Source organism: Camponotus vicinus, unplaced genomic scaffold (assembly GCF_025532165.1).
Source record: "Camponotus vicinus isolate PSW18456_S1 unplaced genomic scaffold, iyCamVici1.0 SCAF_10, whole genome shotgun sequence".
Classification (NCBI taxonomy): domain Eukaryota; kingdom Metazoa; phylum Arthropoda; class Insecta; order Hymenoptera; family Formicidae; genus Camponotus; species Camponotus vicinus.
In genome coordinates this window covers 10,945,691-10,958,184 of record NW_028141946.1, presented here as the reverse complement: position 1 = coordinate 10,958,184, position 12,494 = coordinate 10,945,691, and the positions used below count along the sequence as shown (strand labels likewise).

Below are 12,494 nucleotides of genomic sequence, written 5' to 3'. Positions count from 1 at the left end.
GCATTATTCTCGTTATGAAAAAGTCTGTGGTCCTGGCTTTATTCTGTAGAAAATTTTTATAAAAACGGCCGCGACGAGAACCCAGGAGCCTTTGCTGCGTTTAGCAGAAAAAACAGTTTTGTAAGGGTGGATTCACACCTTGGTAGAAAAGCAGAAAGCAAAATAGCAGAAGCCAATCAAAATTCGCGTTAGTGGTAAGTTTACTACCCCCAAATTTACTAACTAGTAAACTTACCACTAACGCGAATTTTGATTGGCTTCTGCTATTCTGCTTTCTGCTTTTCTGCCAAGGTGTGAATCTGCCCTAAAACTGTTGTAAAATTTGTGAATCTGATTGATGCTCTTGATCTTAGCTGAATCTAAGGCCGGGTCTACAATGGGTGCAGTAAGCTCTAAGCCTTAAGAAATTCACCATTCACAGTCAAGAATAAGGGGAATAATCGACTATGATTGATCAATTTCTTAAGGCTTAAAGCTTACTACACCTATTGTAGACCCGGGCTTAGAGTATGCATCAATCAGATTCATAAATTTTACAACAGTTGTAAAACAGCTTTTTTGCTGAACGCAGCCCTTAACTTATATTTTATCAACGAAGGTCTATCCATTTTATGGCCAAAAGTCGCATAAGTGACTGAGTCACAAGTAAAGCCGACGGCACACGGTACGATTTTTCGTACTGGATTTGATAAGATTTAGTAAAATACTAAAAATGCACCAATCAGAATGCAGCATTTCTAATATTTTACTAAATCTTATCAAATCCAGTACGAAAAATTGTACCGTGTTCCGTAGGCTTAAGGCTGTGTTTCCACTGAGCGCGTCACGCGTCGCGTCATCTGTCGCGTCAACGAATTAACCAATTAATACATCCTAGGCCGGTATTCATAGTCCGATCTTATATTTAAGATCGTCTTAAGTCCGAGCTTAAGACGCCACGGAGCCATTTAATTGGTTGAACAGGATCTTATGTGTATGTTTACACGGTACCCTTAATCGGGTTTAATAACATCCGTAGTTGTAAAACTGGCCAACCATAGCCATTCTCCTGAAGAATGGAACGGACGTGATTGGCTAGTCTTTCAACTACAGATGTTATGAAACCCGATTAAGGCCCGTTTCTACCAACGTCGATTAAATTAAACCTCTGGTTAAAATATATCTTTGTCTCTTTTTAAGAACTTATTTGAAAAGAGACAAAGATATAGTTTAACCGGAGGTTTAATTTAATCGACGTTGGTAAAAACAGGCCTAAGGGATTGGTGAATTTCTTAAGGCTTACAGCTTACTATACCTATTGTAGATCCGGCCTCATACTTCATCAATCTCAATCTTTAAAGCCTTGTGTCCACGATGCTAGAAATCGGTCCGAGTTCTCGGACCGAGAAATGTGTAGCCAATAAATATGCAGTTTTTACGGAAAGGCAGCAATTTCATTGGCTACACATTTCTCGGTCCGAGAACTCGGACCGATTTCTAGCATCGTGGACACAAGGCTTAAGGCATAAATTACCTATTGTGGACTCGACCTAATAACATATTAATATTATATTAATATTTTTTAAAATTCTGCATATATATACATCAGTTTATATCAATGAAAACGGATGATGGGACATCGCTGTATTTTATACGACAAATATGAAATTTTCTAACCTTAAATATGTAAAAAATGTGTTAATACATGATTAGTTTTATTAATTTCCTATTAATACCCGCGATGTATGTATACATGCAGCGGGTCAAAAAACATTATTATTAATTAAAATATTAATAAGCAATTAATAAAATGTTCTGCGTGAGTTTGGATTCTGCGCACAAATGGACGAATTAACTAACCTCACCACCTGTCACTTGGCAACGAATGAAGAGGACTTTCTTCGGATAATAAACAATGAATTTGAGAAAAATTGCAATTAGCATAGTATATATTCTCATAAAATACAGCGATATTCATTTTGATAGATATTTTCTATGATATATATATATATATATATATATATATATACAGGGTGATTCAAAATAACCCCTGTGTCCCTGAAATGACATATTCTTGAATCAATTCTAAGACGATTTTTCCTTCGGCAAAATTTCGTCCGAAGCTTAGTTTTTGAATTATTAAAGGAAGTAGTTAACGTATGACGGGTCGAATACAAGAGGCAGGCAAGGGTGGCGCGATTCACCGTCAGACGCGGGAGCTTACGCGGGGCGCCTGCTGCGATCAGTTGATCGCTATACACATACAGACACACATGCGAACACATACATTCTCTCTCTGTCTGTCTGTCTGTCTGTCTGTCTGTCTCTTTCTCTCTCTCTCTCTCTCTCATTCGCTCACTCACCTGTAAATTTTTTTTTTTTTTTTTTTACGAGAGAGGGGAAAATGCATTTTATGCATACCCACCGGTCAATCCAGTGAGTTATGTGGGACTCGAATACCAAGTCGAATTACCAACTCGGTACTCGGGGTTTTTAGTGGGTAGGGAGTACCGAGTTGGTAATTCGACTTGGTACTCGAGTCCCACATAACTCACTGGATTGACCGGTGGGTATGCATAAAATGCATTTTCCCCTCTCTCGTAAAAAAAAAAAAAAAAAATTTACAGGTGAGTGAGCGAATGAGAGAGAGAGAGAGACAGACAGACAGACAGACAGACAAAGAGAGAATGTATGTGTTCGCATGTGTGTCTGTATATGTATAGCGATCAGCTGATCGCAGCAGACGCCCCGCGTAAGCTCCCGCGTCTGACGGTGAATCGCGCCACCCTTGCCTGCCTCTTGTATTCGACCCGTCATACGTTAACTACTTCCTTTAATAATTCAAAAACTAAGCTTCGGACGAAATTTTGCCGAAGGAAAAATCGTCTTAGAATTGATTCAAGAATATGTCATTTCAGGGACACAGGGGTTATTTTGAATCACCCTGTATATATATATATATATATATATATATATATATATATATAGTATTTTCAACAATATCATAAATATAATTTTAATAAGCCAATAAATATTCTGCTTTATTTTCTTCTATATTTTATTCATGGAAATATTTTAGAAAGTTCTTAAATAATTTATAGATTCTGCATTATGTTGTAAGTTCTAATAGATATCTATTACAAACATGCACTCACTCATAAACACACATAAATTTTTAGAATAATTATTTGATAAAAAAATTAGAAAGTATTAAATCGTCTAGTATCGATGGAAAAGAGATCAAATAGCGACTCTACATATGTACACAATCCGAAGAAGCTATAAAAGTAATTGGCATAACTAAACAAGTTTTTTGTGGTAAGAAATTTTATATGAAATTAAGAAAAATGTTTCTATGCTTATATAATCATTTGACCTATATTTTTAACATTTTCTCAAGGATTGGATATATTAATAAACTACGACTTGAAGACAAAGCGTGCACATAATTTTGTTTTGGAGAAAGAGTATTGTAACGTTTTGTACGATTTAAAATGTGTGCTTAGATGTTCGTTTACATGATTTCCTATTACCATGATAGTGATTTATTTAAATTGAGCTACATAGTGATATATAACATTCCTTTTTAAAATTCTTTTTACTTATATTTTCACTACCAGACAAATATACAAATATTACATCTAGTTTATTAGAAAAAAACTTAAAAGTACTGAAAATTTATAATATTTATCAATAAAGCTAACTTTTCTCAAAAATATTTTTTATTCTATACAGTAATTATTAATCAGTTGACACATATGAACTAAAAGAATATAGTATATTTTGTTAGTAATGTATTGTGCATTGAAAATTGCATACTGTCAGCAAAAACTATTGATTTTGTTAAAAAAGTGTAAACAGGTATATGAAAACAAATGATAGATTAATTTAAATATGAAATTCAAGTTAATTTTGATCTATAATTTAGCAACCATACATAGAGCTGTTTCATTAAAAAATAATGTTGAGAATTTGTAATGCGTTTAATCAAGAAAAGTCATAAATATGATTCTATAAAGTTTTATTCAAGTTTTGTATCAAGTTTTGATTCTAAATAATTTTAGAAATTAAGAAGGAAACATTTTTGTATAATAACGAAATAATTTTCTTGTTAATATAATACAATCAGGCGCATTTGTGTACTTGCTATTGGAAGAAATAAGTATTCATTTGATTTTGTAGAAATACAAAATAATATATGAAAACAAGTGTTCAATATTAATCCTAATTTGACATTACATGAATTTTGACATTTTTACAAACATAACGTTTTCCATATAATTTATAACATAACTCTTATAAAACCTGGCCAAACACATTTTTAATATCATTCGTAAATCATTATTTCGTAAAATCCTTCGGAATAAGTTTAGATATTACTAAATATACATTTTTACCTTAGTACTGAATTGCACTTTAATAGGTTATTAGATTAGTTATTTATGTTATAATTTATATAAAAAACATTATGTTTGTTAAATATGTTGAAATTAATTTAATATGTCAAGATTTACTATTAAATATATACTTACTTTCTTATATTATTTCGTATTTCTATTACCAAGTCAAATTTTTCATTTTTCCAATGTGTTGTATAAATACAAATAAGAATGATACATAATATATATATTATTAACCAAGGAACTATTTCATTAATATTGCTATATAAAAAAACCTATCCATTTTTATTTCTTAATCTACTGGTACAACCATACATTATAAAACTTAAAAGATTAGATTTATGATGACTTTTCCTTATTATACAAATACTGCAAAATTTCAATATAGTTATTTTCTAATGAAATACATATATACTTGTATGTTTGACAAAGAATATGTTTAAATTATATTGTATGTCATATTTGAATTAATCTACTTCCATTTGTTTTCTTATTGTACGTATGTATTTTCTCAACCAAACAAATTCTTCTTGACTTCAATATACAAATTTGAATTTGACACATTATTAAGAAAAATATTATTTGTTTTATATTAAGTATGCGTTAATTTTAATAAACATGAAAATAATACTGTATCTTTGTGAAGTAATAGAGAAGCATATGTATCTAATAATAGGAAAATCGACATTACTTAATAATAGTAATTTACAACACTAGCTCAAGTAAGAGATTTTTCCTATACGTCTTAGCAATTGCTAAGTAAATTTCGTGCTTTGTGCACAATTATAAGACAGCGAAAAATTAAATTTTGCGGTCTTCTCGTACATACATCCGCGGTCGGCTCTCATAGCCTTTCTATTTCCAATGTTTTTTATAAAATATATTTCTAAATATATGAATAAAATATAGAAGTAAGGCCCTGCGCACAATAGGAAAAAATTAAATATTAAATAATTAATATTTAATATTTAATACTTAATATTTTTCCTATTGTACGCAGGGCCTAAAAATGAGAATAAATTATGCCGATTGCAATTTCGTTCAAATTCATTGATAGTTCACGTTGCGTACACTATAGTTTTTCAACGCTGGCGCTGGTAGTGAATTTTGGAACACTGCAATTGTTCATTACCTACAGGTTATTTTCATTCGCTACTATATGACGGGCGATGAGGTAAGATAATTCGTCCCGTTTTGAGCGCAAGATTCCAAATTCATGAAACATTTTATTAATGTCATTAATTTTTCATTAATAATATTCTTGAATCATCTGTATGTACATATACATGATGGATTAACAAATCTAATGATGTATTAAAAAATTTACTATGTATTAAGGTTAGGAAATCAGTCATATCAAAATACAGCGAAATCAATATTTGTTTTAATAGACGTAACCTTATATATTTTATGTGTACGATTTATATATGCAGAGTTTTCAAAGATGTCATTAATATAAAAATAATAGGCCCTTAAGATATTTTACGTATGTTTTGAATCTTGCACACAAAGCAGGGCAAGTTATCTAATCTCATCGCCCGTCACTTCTGAAATGAGAGAAGAAAATTTTCTGCAAGAAGTAAACAATAAATTGGTGAGAAATTGCAATTGAAATAATTTATTTTTAATCTTTCATTTACGTCTATATTTTATTCATGGACGCATTCTTAATAAAAGTTCTATTGTAATTCATAGATTCTGCATTACCTTGTGAATTCTATTACAAAAGAGTTCTATTAAATCGGTACACACTCACAAACACAAATTTTGAATAATTATTTGATAAAAAAAGGAAAGGGTAAATATGTATAAAAAATGTAGTATCGAACGAAGACAGATATCAAACAGTCAGTGTACATAATCTGAAGAAATTATCAACGTAACAAGCGTTTAGCTAATCAAGTTTGTGGTAAGAAATTTTGTAAGAAATTAAGATACATATCTCTGTGCTTAATTATTATTTGTTCTATATTTTTTATATATTTTCAGGATTTGATGCATTAACAGCTGTGATTTGAAGACAAAGTGTGCACATTATTTTATTGTTCTGGAAAAAATGTATTGTAGTGTTTTGAATAATTCAAAATATGTGCTTAGATCTACGTTTACATTGCTTGCTATAATTATGATAATGAGTCATTTAATCGAGCTATGTAATGGTATGTAACATTTCTTCTTAACATTCTTTTTACCTATGTTTCTATTACTTAACAAACATACAAATATCTATTTTATTAAAAAAGGACATTTGCTGGAAACATAGAGTTTTCAATACATATCTCTAATCATAAATATAATGATTTTATGTTTATACATTATTATTTATAATACTTGTCTCTGCTATTATTTATAATAGTGAGTTTGATATACACGTAACATAGAAAACTAGCATATTTTGCATGATACTGTATTATACATTAATATTTGCACTTTGTTGATAAAAGTTCTTTTGTAATTTATAGATTCTGCATTACTTTGTGAATTCTATTACAAAAGAGTTCTATTAAATCTGTACACACTCACAAACACAAATTTTGATTAATTATTTGATAAAAAAAGGAAAGTGCAAATATGTATCAAAAATGTAATATGAAAAGAAGACTGATATCAAACAGTATATATGTATATGTACATAATCTGAAGAAAGTATTAATATAACAGGCGTTTAACTAATCTAGTTTATGGTAAGAAATTTTGTAACAAATTAAGATACATATTTCTGTGCTTAATTATTGTTTGTTCTATATTTTTTATATATTTTCAGGATTTGATGCATTAAAAGCTGTGATTTGATGACAAAGTGTGCACATAATTCTTTTTGTTCTGGAAAATATGTATCGTTAAATATTATAAGATTCAAAATGTGTGCTTAGATCTACATTTACATTGATTGCTATAATTATGATAATGATTCGTTTAATCGAGCTATGTAATGGTATGTAACATTTCATTTTAACATTCTTTGTACCTATGTTTCTATTATTTGGCAAATATATATTAATATCTACTTTATTAAAAAAGAACTGTGCTGCAAATATATAGCTTTCAATACATATTTCTAATCATAAATGTAATGGTTCTATATTTTATACAGTATTATTTATAATATATTTTTCTCCGCTATTATTTATAATAGTGAGTTTGATATATACGTAACATAGAAAACTAGCATATATTGCATGATAATGTGTTATACATTAATATTTGCACATTCTTAATAAAAGTTCTTTTGTAATTTATAGATTCTGCAATGCTTCATGAATTCTATATAAAAGTAGAGTTGTATTATAAATCTGTACTCGCTTACAAACTTCTAAGTTTTGAATAATTATTCGATAAAAACGGGAAAGTGTAAATATGTATAAAAAATGTAATATCGAAAGAAGACAGATATCAAACAGTCAGTGTATATATGTACATAATCTGAAGAAAGTATCAATATAACAGGCGTTTAACTAATCAAGTTTGTGGTAAGAAATTTTGTAAGAAATTAAGATACATATTTCTGTGCTTAATTATTATATGTTTTATATTTTTATTTATTTTCAGGATTTGATGCATTAAAAGCTATGATTTGAAGACAAAGTGTGCACATAATTCTTTTTGTTATGGAAAAAATTATCGTAAAATATTATAAGATTCAAAATGTGTGCTTAGATCTACGTTTACATTGCTTGCTATAATTATGATCATGATTCGTTTAATCGAGCTATGTAATGGTATGTAACATTTCTTCTTAACATTCTTTTTACCTATGTTTCTATTACTTAACAAACATACAAATATCTATTTTATTAAAAAAGAACTTTTTGCTGGAAACATAGTTTTCAATACATATCTCTAATCATAAATATAATGATTTTATGTTTATACATTATTATTTATAATACTTGTCTCTGCTATTATTTATAATAGTGAGTTTGATATACACGTAACATAGAAAGCTAGCATATGTTGATAATATGTTATACATTTACATTTACATACTGAAGATAAGGAGAATTAATTTTAAGAAAACAATACTAACAGGTATAAGCAAATAAGTGGATAATTACTTAAAATTTGACATACACAATTAAATTTTAACATGATTCTGACAAATTCGCAAGTTAGTAGGCATTCCGTAATAAGTATGAGAATAACAAAGTATTGGCACCTGTTTCTGCAATTAGTAATTCTAGTCATAATTAAATCAAGTTTGTTATATTTGACACAAACGTATATCATTTTTTCCATATAATTTATATCATATATAAACTATTATAACCATATAAACCTATATAACTATATAAACCTAAAGCATATTTTAAATATCTTTGTGAAAATATCTTATATTATTATCTATAACTTTTGAAAAGTTTTACAAAAATAACATACAATGCTGCACTATAATTATTTTGATTTAACTTATTCAGACTTTTTTTATAGATTCTTATACTTTGTAGATTCTATATTATCCTGAATACAACAGAATAATTCTAAACCTAACCTAAACCTATTTCTCGAAGGTATTCAGAATGATTAATTAAAGAAGAGTGAAAGTAGAATGTACTACATCTCATTTTTTAAAAGAAAATAACTCTACTCATAATTAATGTCATAAATTTGATATAACGCAACTCATTATTTATGTTTATGCTTTTACAAAGTATTATTTGCAATATAGTGCACATATTAATAAAAAAATTGGATATTTAAAGAATACATTTAACATTTGACTCAGTTTAAAAACAAAAGATTGTAGCAAAACAAATAGAAAATTAATTTGAATTAGATTGTTTGTTCTTTTTAAGTTGATTATGTAACCATGTTTTTACTTGCGATGATGATCTGTGTTTTATGCATGGATTTTGTTTAATAACCTCATGAATTTCCTGTAAAGAAGGTAGTTTGCCATTCTTTATGACTTGACCAAACGCTGTTAGCATGACTTTTTTTTCATCTTCACTCCATCATTTTCGTTTTGTGTGACCGTATGGAGAACCTACAAAAAGATATTCTTTATTTCCTACAATATTATTAGAATTTCCATATCATATTAACTATGTAAATATGTCTAGAATCAAATTTATTGCGAGAAATTATAGAGTTGATTAATTTCAATTATTTAATGTAACAAAAAAATATGTACATGTAAACTTAAGACTATCTCACGGATTAATCAGTTATCAAATTACAAATGTCATCTTTATAATTTGTCACAATAATAGTCATTAATACATGATAGTCTGGAGTAGAGTATTTGTATAATAGAGCTTGCAACTCACTCTCTCTCTCTCTCTCTCTCTCTCTCTCTCGCTCTTTCTCACAAACACACGCGTAAACATGCATGCACGTATTCATATATATGCACTCCTTATGATATATAACAAATTTAAAATAAAATAGTACAATACTAGAACGTCTTTTAGTTCCAAAGACAACTTTAAATCCTGGTGTAGATGTATCAATATTTTCTGACATAGATGTATTAGCAAATGAGCTGTTACCACTTGTTTCTGCAATTAGTATACATATTGCATTATAAAGTTAATGTTATTTAACTAATGTGCACATTTTGACAAATTTTGTTTTCCGAAAGATTTATGTGAATATCTACAAATGCTCTCTCTCTCTCTCTCTCTCTCTCTCTCTCATTCATAACTCATAACATAACCATTATTAATATAATTAATAATGTAATAGTGTGTACCTTCATTTATAGCTGTTTCTATATTTTCATTTCTAATATCTTCGTTATTATTGCCATCTTCACTAGAACTTTCCTCTGTACTTTGAGAATCACATCCATGAGCTGCTTCTAAATGTTGTGTAATATTCAAAATATCACGACTAATAATGGGTTGTCTATACACTTCTCTATGAATTTTTTCCGCGTGCCCCATGAAATTTGCAAGGTCAGATACTTCAATGTCAGCAAGCTCCATACTTGCACAAAATGTAGCAATGTGTTTCCTTAACTTAGTGCCACGTAATAAATGTGCAACTTTTGCATTACAATCTTCAGAAAATTTCCTCATGAGAACACAAGCTCTCAAATATTTAAAACGTTTTCGATTATAACTTGGAAGACCAAAAATGTATGGATTTTCTGCAGGAACTTTAGCTTTTTCGCGAAAATGTAGTATTAATTTTACACATTCTAACAAATTAGAATTTAATATCACAGGTACTGTGCGACCAAGTTTGCCTCTAATCACAAATCGTACGTATTTTTTTGCTGCTTCTTGTGCCTTTAATGAAATTTTCTTAAAGAGACCATTAGTTGTGTCTTGATCAATATCTCTGTACTGTTCAAAATCAGCAATCAAAATGCGTTCAATTTCACCAACTTACGATTGAACAATTGTACTGAAGTTAACGTACATCCTGCTTACGTCAACTAAGAGTTTTCTGTCGTTTACATTTTAAATACATGTACAATTTACCTATGTCGTCCAATGATGGAAGATAATCACTTCATTATCTTTGATGTTGTAAGCGTGATGTTCCATAACTATTTTGTTAACACTGGTACCGTAATCTTCTGTTATAATAAAATAGATATAATATTTGTATATTTGTTTAATAATGGAAACATAGGTAAAAAGAATGTTAAGAAGAAATGTTACATACCATTACATAGCTCCATTAAATAAATCAATTATTATATATGTTATAATTATAGCAAGCAATGTAAACCGTAATCTTCTGTTAATAACTCTAAAAAATCTTTGACTAAAGCTTTTTTTCATCATCCTGACGTTTTATACATTCCGTAATAAGTATGTGACCAACTTTTTTTATTAATGTTCCTAACAATGCTGCTGTAGTAGGTTCAGAATAAATTCCTACTTCATCGTCTAAACCTGCTACTTTGTTAACTGTACTAATAACGTCTTTATAAAATTTTGGATGATATATAGATTCAAAATCAATTATATTTTTATTATTTTCTTCAATAGTTAATAAAAGACGACCCAACAATCTTAAATGCGCGCAAATCATATCATGTTGGTGTTGAAGTTTATACTTTATAGATAATTTGTTATCATGTAAAATATTAAGCTTATCATATTTTATTACGCAACTATAAGTTATTACAACAAACTTTATTATCTCTTAGACAGGTAATATTACAGATCGTAATTTTTTATTAGCCGCGTATGAACTCCACCTAAAATTGAACGTCTCAAAATTGTTACTGCTTTAGCATGTTTGCTACTACGACCAGTGCAGCGATAAAAATGTTGACGAAGTGAAATTTTTGAAAAAATTCCATAACATTTTGCGCAGGGTAAATAATCTTTAGCTTCCTTATTTTTCTAATCTTGTGGTCTTCGACAGACGATTAAATCACATTTGCCAACGTTTTTTGTCAGCGTTGTACTAAAAATTTACTTTGCGTTTAATTGTATCTATTATTTTTAATCTCTCTGTGCATTTTTTAGGTAGTAAACTGAATTTCTTAACTTCATTTTCATTCAAATTAATGGTCTCTAAATGACGTGCTATTTTTGTATATAATCTTTTACAAAAGAGGCAGCAGTTTCTTTTTTTATCTTTACTACTTTTAGATGAATTTTCAATGTATAAATCTTTATCATCAAACGTTCCTGCTGCTGGTACTTCTACAGATATAATTTCCAGAGATGTATTTGATTTAATAGGTGGTTTTGTATATATTTTGTATATAACTTTGTATATAACTTTTATATAACTTTGTATATAACTTTGTATATAACTTTTGTATATAACTATTGTATATAACTTTGTATATAACTTTCACAAAAGAGGCAGCAGTTTCTTTCTCTATCTTTACTTTTAGATGACATTGATGAGTATGCAAAGGCAAATAATTGTGGTATAATATTAACAACAAAAAATTATTTCTTTATTATAAAAAAAATAATTTTTATTCCTTTGAACTTTTTATTACATTAAAACTTGTAGCATCATAGTGATGGTGATTTTTCTTTATCAGAAGCATTATTATATTTTAAGCAGTTATTTTTTAATGAAATACTTCTATGGTTGTTTAATGATAAGTCAAAATTAAAAATTTAAATTAATCTTTCATTGGTTTTCATATACATGTGTGCATTTCCATATCAAAGCCATTATTATCCTTATTAG

The 12,494-nt window shown here is 28.6% G+C and overlaps 1 pseudogene; it reads right to left on the bottom strand.

Moving 5' to 3' along the window:
• Nucleotides 1-237: 237 nt before the first annotated feature.
• On the bottom strand, nucleotides 238-11,965 carry LOC145960044 (uncharacterized; annotated as a pseudogene).
• Between the last annotated feature and the right edge of the window lie 529 nt (nucleotides 11,966-12,494).